This window comes from Tupaia chinensis, unplaced genomic scaffold, assembly GCF_000334495.1.
Source record: "Tupaia chinensis unplaced genomic scaffold, TupChi_1.0 Scaffold147282_1, whole genome shotgun sequence".
Taxonomy (NCBI): Eukaryota; Metazoa; Chordata; class Mammalia; order Scandentia; family Tupaiidae; genus Tupaia; species Tupaia belangeri.
Genome location: NW_006207133.1, coordinates 3,077,590 through 3,087,791, shown reverse-complemented (window position 1 = coordinate 3,087,791; position 10,202 = coordinate 3,077,590). Strand labels below are relative to the sequence as shown.

The 10,202-nt window shown below is 42.1% G+C and overlaps 1 protein-coding gene across 11 annotated transcripts in view; it reads left to right on the top strand.

Annotated features, from left to right (window-relative positions):
* The window catches only part of CUNH2orf76 (chromosome unknown C2orf76 homolog), a 70,511-nt gene that overhangs the window by 1,923 nt on the left and 58,386 nt on the right, over nucleotides 1-10,202 (top strand). For 2 of the 11 annotated variants that reach the window (XM_014584596.2, XM_027768694.1), the window contains exon 1: nucleotides 9,685-9,863. The exons of 4 other annotated variants lie outside the window; for them this stretch is intronic. The gene's annotated coding sequence lies outside the window, so the exon portion shown is untranslated. Of the gene's footprint in view, nucleotides 1-1,049; nucleotides 1,239-5,543; nucleotides 5,563-9,684; nucleotides 9,864-10,014; nucleotides 10,138-10,202 lie in introns of those variants that run through there. 5 more of the 11 variants (XM_006169557.3, XM_027768695.1, XM_006169552.2 and 2 more) reach the window with 5 other exon arrangements.

The following is a 10,202-nucleotide window of genomic DNA, read 5'->3' as shown; positions in this document are numbered from 1 at the left end:
AGAGTGTGCGTGGGCAAACCAGAGAGAGGGAGAGAAGCATGCTTGACCGGATTTTGTCATGCAGGGATCCCCTTCCTCCAGCTTTTCAGCTCCTCAGCATCTTGGGTATGCGTGCAGTCTCTCAGCATGTATTCAGGTGGATCCATGGATCCACCATGGTCAGCCATGTGGCTTCCAGCACTGCAGTTCAGGTTGCTGCTGACTGTGCCATCTAGGCTGGGCAAGGTTTCTTTCTTTCTTTCTTTCTTTTTTTTAAAGTTTTTGTTATAGAGTGTGTGAACTTTCTGGGGTGAGACAGAGAGACGTAAAGTGAGAAATCACCCACCGGGGGATGGTCATACCGCAATCCCTGGTCCTCCATTCTTCTGGATTTGGGACATGCACACATATGTGCCCAGTGTGATTTTTTTTTTTTTAAGCTGCCACATCTGTGTCTTGAACCGTGTTTGGCCATGTGGGAATCTAGCCCCTTAATCTCCATGCCACCTGCTGGCCCTGGCAAGGTTTCATTTTTAAAATGAAGTTTTAGAGTATATTTGGGCTCAATAAATGGTGTGAATTTCTTGTTCTATATTTGTACAGTACTGGAACATAGTTTTTTTTTTTTTTTTCGTTAATTTGTCAGAGGGCACATGTGCTCACCAGTAAGAGACAGGGAAAGCTAGAAAGCACCCCACATAGTGCACGGTCATGCCGCAGTGCTCTCTCTCTCCCTCCTGTCTGAGTTTTGGGTATGTACACTCGTGCCCAGCGAGGTCCGGGACTCAAGCTGCTTGGTTGGCCATGTAGAATCTAGCTGCCTTAAATACCAAAACATGGGCTGGCCCCATAGTTGCTGTTCGTAATCCTAAGGAAGCACCAGCTCCTCAGCTGTTTATGTCCTTTTTAACAACTATCGCACATTATTTACAGTACTTTGTACTCTTTTGCTGCCTGAGCTTTCTCCTTCTATGAGCCAGGGAGGATGGGGCTACTGTATATTGGTCACTGCTTTATCTCCAGGTGCCTGGCATTTCTTTGTCATTCAACAAATGGTGGTTGAATTAATAAAATGATTTTCTCTACAGAGATTTTTTTTTTCTGGTTAGTTATGAACTTGGAAACCAACTAAATTTTTTAGAACTGAGTGTGAAACTGTGGGCTTGAGTGAAGTGGATGAACTCTGGTGCAAGGAACATGTGTTCTCTCTGTACCTCTCCCAGCTTTGGACGCAGAACATCCGGCAGGAGTAAGGGAAGGTGGGTAACCTGACCAGCTCACTCGATCCTGCCAGTCAATAGGCAGTCGTCATTCCAGCAGCTTACCTTCATGTTCCTGGGATACCATATTTTTTGTTGTTGTTAATGCCAGAGGGAAGAAAGAGAGAGAGAGAGAGGGAGGGAGAGAGGGAGGGAGAGAGGGAGAGAGAGGGAGAGAGAGGGAGAGAGAACATTCCAGTGGGGCCTGGTCTTGCAGTTTATTTCCCGCTAGTTCTCCATCCTGACACATATGTGCTTGCTCAGTGTTTGCCAAGCCGCTGGGGCAGGGACTTGATCCCTGGTTGGCAGAGTGGGATCCAGCTCCTTTTGTGCAGTGCATGAACTCAGTCCTATGAGCTGCCGCCAGAATGTCACTTTGGATGGCCCACAGGCTTCACTTACAGACTCTCAGCTTGAAGTGGGAAAGGCAAGTTGTTATACACTAGCAGCTGGAAGTGGTTTTGGGTGTGTGAGTAACAGTTTAATATTAGGTTTCAGTATAAATGAAACCTCTAATTTCTAAAAGTAACCTAGTCATTAGGAAATGAACTATAGTTACAGGAACACTTTTGTAAAGGCACAGGTTAAAGCATTCAGAAATGATGAATTAAATGTGTTCTGTTTGTTTCCTGATTCCTTGGAGTGACTCCAGGGCAAGGCTTCAGTGAGACTGGAAGGAGAGAGGGGTGTTAAAGTGAAGGAGGCACTTGGGAAAGTCACCTCCAGGCTGGGTGTGAAGTCCGGGAGGTAAGACCTGAGGAGGGAGGGTAGGAATGCAGTGTGGCTGCACCCATGACTGGTGAGGGGAGGCCTAGGCACTGGAGGTCTTAGCACTTTTGCCATTTTTTAAGAAGAATTTAAAAAATTTTAATGTAATTTAATTATTTATTTGTTATAATTTTTTAATTTGACCAGATAGAGAAATAGAAAGGGAAAAAGCAAGCTGCCAGGTCCGAGACTTGAACTGTAGTTGGCCATGTGGGATTCCAGTGCCTTTCACCACCACGCAACCTGCCAGCCCCTGCCATTGTTTTTTTGAAGTGTTTTTTTCTTCCATTAGGGAGGGAAGAGAGAGAGGAACCCCTCCCCCCCCACTCCAACACACACACACACACACACACACACACACAACAGTCTTTATGCCGAGATCTACCCAGCTTCACCCAGCTGTGATCATGCGTGTGCCTTGTGTACTCAGGAAGGCCCCTGGATGGGAACTGAAGATCTTCCCCTGTGGGCTGAGTCTGTCTTTTGCCATTGTTATGCTCTTTTTAAAATATAATTATTTATTTTATTTTATTTATTCATTCATTTATTTTTAATTTGACCAGAGAGAGAGGATGAGAGTGAGAGAGAGAGGAAGTGAGAAAGCAAGCCACCAGATTCAGGACTCGAACCCTGGTCGGCCATGTGGAAGTATCCAGCGCCTTAACCACCATACCACCTGCTGGTCCCAACCATTGTTATGCTCTTATTGTCTTCCTTGGGGTAGTCCTATTCAGAGGAATGGCAGCAAGGTGGGTGTGCATGTGTGTGTGTGTGCTGTGCATGTGTGTATCACACCCCTGCCCCATTTCTACCCAGCTATCATCAGGAAGGGTTAGTACTGAGGTGAGACTCAGAGATGGCTTGGGAGGGGGAGATTCTGAGATGTATTCTTGCTGACAGAGAATAAGGAAAGGAAGGCGACGTCTTTAGAATCACTTACCTGCAGGTTGGTCATGTACTACTCAAGTGCTGCTTGTCCTTAAAATTTCCAGAGGATATGTTTGCTTACCAGAGAGAGAGAGAGAGAGAGAGAGCCCCCCACAATGAGGTGCAACCATGCCACAATCTGTTCTCTTTTTCTCATTCTGTTGCGATTTTGGGTGCACATGCACACAAGCCTGGTGTGTTTTTCTTTTCTTTTTTATTTTTTAAAATAGATTTTTGCTATAGGGCACATACACTCAACAGAGAGAGACAGAGAGACAGAAAGCAAGAAATCACTCCTCTGGGGCGGAGGATGGCCATGTTGCAATCCCTTCTCCATTCTCCTCTTGGGATTTTGGGCATGCACGCACACATGCCCAACATTAAGCCACCAGGTCCAGGGCTCGAACTGCCGTCGGCCATGTGGGAGTCCAGTGATGCAACCATTACATCATCTACTGGTCCCCAGTGGTAACATCTTATAGAACCACATTTAATACATAATGCAATCAGTACCTTGACATTGTTACACTTAAGAGATTATTTCTGTCATCAAGGAATTCTCATATTGCCCAGTCGTAACCACCCCACTTCCTTTTGCCCCCTCCCCCCCAGCCAGTTGCAATTAGGACTTTCTTCTGTGTTTCTAAATTTTTTTTCCCCTTTAGTCATATTAGAATGTGTATGTAAGCATGAGAGAGAGAGAGAGAGAGAGAGAGAGAGAATAACACCCAACACAGGGTCTGGTCATGCTGCAGTCCCCTTCCTCCATTCCTTCAGTCCTCTAGATCTGGGGTACTCGTGTGGGTACCTGGCACGTTTCAGGGTGACCAGGTTGGGGATTTGAAGCAAGGGCACCGTGTGGGATCTGACCTCTCTTGAGCTGTGTGTTCCTGTTGAGCCGTGGAGCCAGCCCTGTTTCTATGATTTTATCATTTCAAGATTTTAAAAATACAATGCATGTGCATACTTGTGTTCTCTCTCATATATATGTGTGTGTATATATATATATATACATATAAAACAACTTTGTAGGACTTTTTTTTCGCTCAGAATAATTCACGTCTTTCATCTAGGTTGTTGAGCGTACCGGTCGTGTGGTCTTTACTATTGAGTAACACTTCCTTGTGCAGATGAAATAGTTTGTTTAGCCGTTCACCTGTTGGAAGACATCTGGATTGTTTCCACTTGAGGGCTGTTACAAATACAGCTGCTGCTATTCACTTGTGTACAGATTTTTGTGTGAACATCCATTTTCATTTTTCCGGAATAAATGCCCAGATGTGTTACTCTGGACCATATCGTAATTTAAAATTTAGTTTTGTAAGAAACTGCCGTAACCTTCCTGAGTGGTTGTGCCACCAGCAATGTATGAGAGATCTAGTTTCTTCACATTCTTGCAAGCATTTGGTGTTATTACTGTTTTTATTCCTTCCCTTAATTACTAGAGAGCATGCACACTCACGAGAGAGAGACAGAGACAGAGATAGCACTTGCCAGTGGAGCCTGGTCACGCCACATTCCTTTCTCCACTTCTCCATCTTATTGGATTTGGAGCAACATGTCTGGGTGTTTTTTCAGCTGCTGGGGCTGGGATTTGAACCATGGGCTATATGTAATCTAGCTCCCCTTAACTACTAGGCTATAGTTGATTGAGTCATGCTTTTAAACATAGTTTGCCAATTTAAAAAAAATATTTATTTAATTCCATTTGTTATTGTTATATTTTATGCCATGATCCGTCGTCCCCGGCTGTATAGCTAGTTCCCGGTCATAGGCACACATGTGTCTTGTGTGTTTGGGGAGGTCTTCAGACACAATCCTAGAACATTCCCATGTGGGTCAGTCTCTGAGTGTTTTGTTTCCACAGTGCCATTGTCTAACCTCCATGATTGATTTTTTTTTTTTTGAGAAGTTTTTGCTATAGGGCGCGTGCACTCACTAGAAAGACAGAGAGAGACAGACAGAAAGCAAGAAATCACCCCCCGGGGGGATAGCCACACTGCAATCCCTTCTCCATTTTCCTCTTGGGATCTTGGGCACATGTGCCTGGCGTGAGTTTAAGCCATTTGGTCCGGGACTCGAACCGCGGTCGACTACATGCGAGTCCAGCAACATAGCCATTACGCCAACTGCTGGTATCCATGATTGATTTTGGACAGGGTCTTATGTTTCTGTCCTCCTGCCCCAGCCTCCCAGCTAGTTAGGGCTGCAGATGTACACCACTACATCTGGACTGCCCAGGCTGGGCTGCGAACAGAACTCAGTTCTTCCCTGCCCTTAGCCTTTGAGCAGCAGTGTTTTAGCAGTATGTGCCACCATGGCTGAGCCAGTGTTAATAGTTCTAATTATACAGTCTTTACTGTTGAAACCTTACCTACCTTTATATTTCTCTACCCTCCTACGTTACTAATTGCTATAAATGTCTCCTCTACCTACTGTAAATTGATATAATTGTTCTTTCTATATATCCATATAATTTTTACTGTTTTTGTTATAATTTAGGAAGTAAAGTGTCTTAGTTTTTTTCTGCTATAACAGAATACTACAGAGTAGGTGGTTTTTAAAGAAAATAAATTCATTTCTTACAGTTCTGGAGTCTGAGAAATCCATCATCCAGTGGCTGCATCTGGTGAGGCCTTCTTGCTGCTTCAGATACTGTCAGAAGGTGGAAAAACAAGACTACATGAGACAAAAAGGAGCCTGAACTCCTAGGAAACTAACTCACTCCTAAACTCACTCGTAAAATAATGGCATTAATCCATTCACGAAGTAGAGCCCACATCAGATTACCTCTTAAAGGTCCCACCTGTTATTACTGTCACAATGGCAATTAAATGTCAGTGTGAATTTTAGAGGAACAGTGAAATCATAGCACAAAAGGGGAAAGAACATCTGTTGTATATACCTATGTTTTTGCTTAGTGTTCCTCCTTCCTCTTGATCCAGGTCCTTTCTCTTACCTCATTCTTTCTGTTTAAACTTCTGTATCCATTCTTTTAGGGGAGGTATGCTTGTGACAGACTTAGTTTTCTTTCATTTAAGAATGTCTTGATTTCCCCTTTATTTCTTTTTCTTTTTTTGTGTTTTTGAGAGGTTTTTGCTATAGGGTGAGTGCATTCACCAGACAGAGAGAGACAGACAGAAAGCGAGAAGTCCCCCCCTGGGGGGATGGCCACGCCGCAATCCCTTCTCCTCCATCCTCCTCTTGGGATCTTGGGCATGCACGCACACACACCCGGCGTGAGTTTTAAGCCACTGGGTCCGGTACGCGAACCGTGGTTGACTACATGGGAGTCCAGCGACATAGCCATTATGCTAACTGCTGGTCCCTCCCCTTTATTTCTGAAAAACAAAATCACTGGGCATAGAATTCTGAGTTGATAGTTCATTTTCCTCCAATACTCAAAAAATACTGTGCCACCGTTTTGTGGCACCTGTGATCTTTGATGAAAACCCCATCATCAATTGAATTATTTTTCCTCATAAGTTATGTCTATGTGTCCATCCATCCATCCATTCCATCCCCCCGGGTACTTTCAAAATCTTTGTCTTTTGTGTTGAAAAAAACTTGATTATGATGTGTTTTGGTATGGATTTCTTTGTTTTTATCTGGTTTTAGTTTCCCTTCTTGAGTCTGCAAGTTTATATCTTTACCAAATTTGGAGGTTTTCAACCATTACTCATTTTTGTTTTTAGCTCCATCCTTTTATCCTTTATTTTTGGAACTCTGGTAACAGGAATGTTATAGTCTCATAGGTTATGAGGCTGCATTCGTTTCTTTCTTTGTTTAATTTTTTAAATTATTATTCATGATACATGTAATGAGAGACAGAGAGAGGGAGGGAAGGAGGGAGAGAGGAAAAGAGAGGAGCACCCTCTGGGTCTGGTCATGTCGTGATCCCCATCCTTCAGGCCTTCATTCTATCAAATCTTGAGCACTTGAACTCATGCCTGACATGTTTAGGCTGACTGGGCCAGGGTTTCTAACCACGCCTGCCATGTCAGATCTGGCTTCTTTTGAGCAGAACATTACCTCTGTAACATGAAGCTAGCCCTGTTTACATGTATTTTTTGAAGTCTTTATTTAAAAAATTGTTCAAATGAGATAATTGCTATTGTTTTACTTTCCAGTTCACCTATTCCTTCCTCTTTTCCCTCAGTTATGCTCTTGAGCCCATCTGTTGAGCTTTAAATTTTTGGTTATTATATTTTTCAGTTCTAAAATTTTCTTTTTTTTTTTTGTATATGTTTATAATTTGATGAGACCTTTTAAGTTTTTGTTTATTTCAGGGATATTTGTAATTGTTTGTTGAAGCATTTTTCCAATGTCAGCTTTAAGACCTTTAAAAAACTTGATTATGATGTGTTTTGGTATGGATTTCTTTGTTTTTATCTGGTTTTAGTTTCCCTTCTTGAGTCTGCAAGTTTATATCTTTACCAAATTTGGAGGTTTTCAACCATTACTCATTTTTGTTTTTAGCTCCATCCTTTTATCCTTTATTTTTGGAACTCTGGTAACAGGAATGTTATAGTCTCATAGGTTATGAGGCTGCATTCGTTTCTTTCTTTGTTTAATTTTTTAAATTATTATTCATGATACATGTAATGAGAGACAGAGAGAGGGAGGGAAGGAGGGAGAGAGGAAAAGAGAGGAGCACCCTCTGGGTCTGGTCATGTCGTGATCCCCATCCTTCAGGCCTTCATTCTATCAAATCTTGAGCACTTGAACTCATGCCTGACATGTTTAGGCTGACTGGGCCAGGGTTTCTAACCACGCCTGCCATGTCAGATCTGGCTTCTTTTGAGCAGAACATTACCTCTGTAACATGAAGCTAGCCCTGTTTACATGTATTTTTTGAAGTCTTTATTTAAAAAATTGTTCAAATGAGATAATTGCTATTGTTTTACTTTCCAGTTCACCTATTCCTTCCTCTTTTCCCTCAGTTATGCTCTTGAGCCCATCTGTTGAGCTTTAAATTTTTGGTTATTATATTTTTCAGTTCTAAAATTTTTTTTTTTTTTTTGTATATGTTTATAATTTGATGAGACCTTTTAAGTTTTTGTTTATTTCAGGGATATTTGTAATTGTTTGTTGAAGCATTTTTCCAATGTCAGCTTTAAGACCTTTGCCGTGTTACTTTAACATCTCTGTCATCTTGGTGTTGGTATTAGTTGATGGTCATTTTTCATTCAGGTTGAGATCTTCCTGGTTCTTTATGTGTTGAGTGATTTTTCAGGTGAAGCCTGGACATTTTTGGTGTTATGTTCTAAAGCTCTGGGTTGTATTTAAATCCCCTGTTTTAGTGACTTTTTTTTGACACCACTCCAGCAGATGAAGGGTGGTGGGCTCTGACTTCCAGGTAGAGATAGCTCAGTTTCCTCATGTGGCCCTTGTAGACACCTGAGATGAGGTCTCCATGAATACCTCTCCCTTTAGAAGGGAAGGAGTGCCTTGTTACTGCTCCCCTATGTCTTCCAGGGACATTGGGTAGGGTGGGAGGGTTATGATATGAAGATGAGGACAGATATGTTCATTGGATTTGACTATAGGATGTTTTACCTGAGGAGTGGGTACGAAGTGTAGGATGGATGAAGAGAGAGTGGGAGGTGAGTAAATGGATCAAGTGTGTATGGACAGCTGTAGTTTCATATTCTGGACAGTAAACACACCCTCTGCTGTGGGAGGAGGCACCATCACTGTCTTTCAAGGCTGTTGACTATACAGACATCATGGCAAATGTGGTCCAGAACAAAGGCTACCTTTGCTTGGAAGATGTGCAGAAATTCAAGAGACTCATGGATAATAGTCTTCCAATAGTCTTCTCCTTTCTACTCCATAACCTGGTAGTTTTCCTTAGAGTATGCTACTCTGTCACCCACTCTGGATAATCTGACTGACAGTCACTGGGACTGCATCAGTTCGGTTGGTCTCTTGGGCATTTAATTAGGGCTACTGCCAACAGGATGACAAGCAACAAGATGAGGCTGTTGTGTGAACCTTGAAGATGTCCTTAGAGTCTTTTTTTTCCCCCCTCAATTTAAAAGGTTTTCATTAAAAGATACATCCTTTTTTTTTTTTCCTAGTCTTTCTAAGAAACCAACTAACAAAAAAATATTTTTAACAGGTTTATGCTTGGCTTTGAGAAGTTACATGCTTACATATACCAAGAGGACAGAATTCTTAATTTGGCTTGCCGGTCCCATACCTCATCTACCAAAGTATCCACTACTATTTTCAAACAGAAATGTTCTTTACTATTATTTATTTACAGTAAAAAATAATTTTGATCCCTCTGATACATTTAAGTCCTCTGTTTTATTCTGAATAACAGATGGCATATTTTAAGTTTTAAGGCAGATGGTAAACTTTCCTGTAGTTCTTGTGAGGTTCATCTTGTCCTGGGACAAAAACTGCACAGAAAATAATAAAGCTTCGTCTTTTTGAGGTTGAAGTAAAGAGTCCTTGAACAACAGAATACCAAAGCTCCAGAGGCAATAGATGTGACCTCAGATGCTATGGTTATGCTCCTAGCCTTTTCTTGAGGCCAGTGTAGTGTTTTACTTGCCACAATAGAAAACGGACTGTAAATAAAATATTTCTAAAGTCAAATTCCAAAGCATGTTAGTAGGCTTTTCACTAGGCATCTTAAAGCATTTTAAGAACAATACTAATATTGCTCATCTCTTTGCTGAAAGCAAGTTCTTTATGCTGACATTTCCAGTATTAAGTACAGATACTAATCATCTTCACTCTCTGCATTACCAAGGAGTTCCTCTTCCTCCATGTTCTTCTGAAGGACAAGCAAAAGCTTGAGGTTTCAGAAGATAAACTGCAGCATGAAGACCACCTGTGTTCACCCAGACTGTATGCACCTTTCGCCATACATGTCCCATTCCAGATGATGCCTTGGTAAAGCATTTCTTGTCCTGAGTAAGTAGGACAGCTCGGCACCTGTCCTTAGAGTCTTGATCCCAGCCTGCTGCACAAATTCAGAAACCATGAGTCTGCCATTATAAGCAGGTGGCTTTTTCCTTTAGATTCTCTGTTGACCTTCCCATTTGGTCAGAGGCATCAATCAAGATATGGCAATGTGTGTTAGTGATTGTGCAGATTTCACCTTGGCTCACGCAGAGGAAGTCTAGGGCAATTCTGGCATCTCACAACCCTAGCCAGTGAGTTGGCTGCTGACCTGAATGCCTCTAGGGTGAGTTGGTGTTACTTCATGTTAGCTAAACAAGTAGGGGACAGATCTACCACCTTTTAAATTCG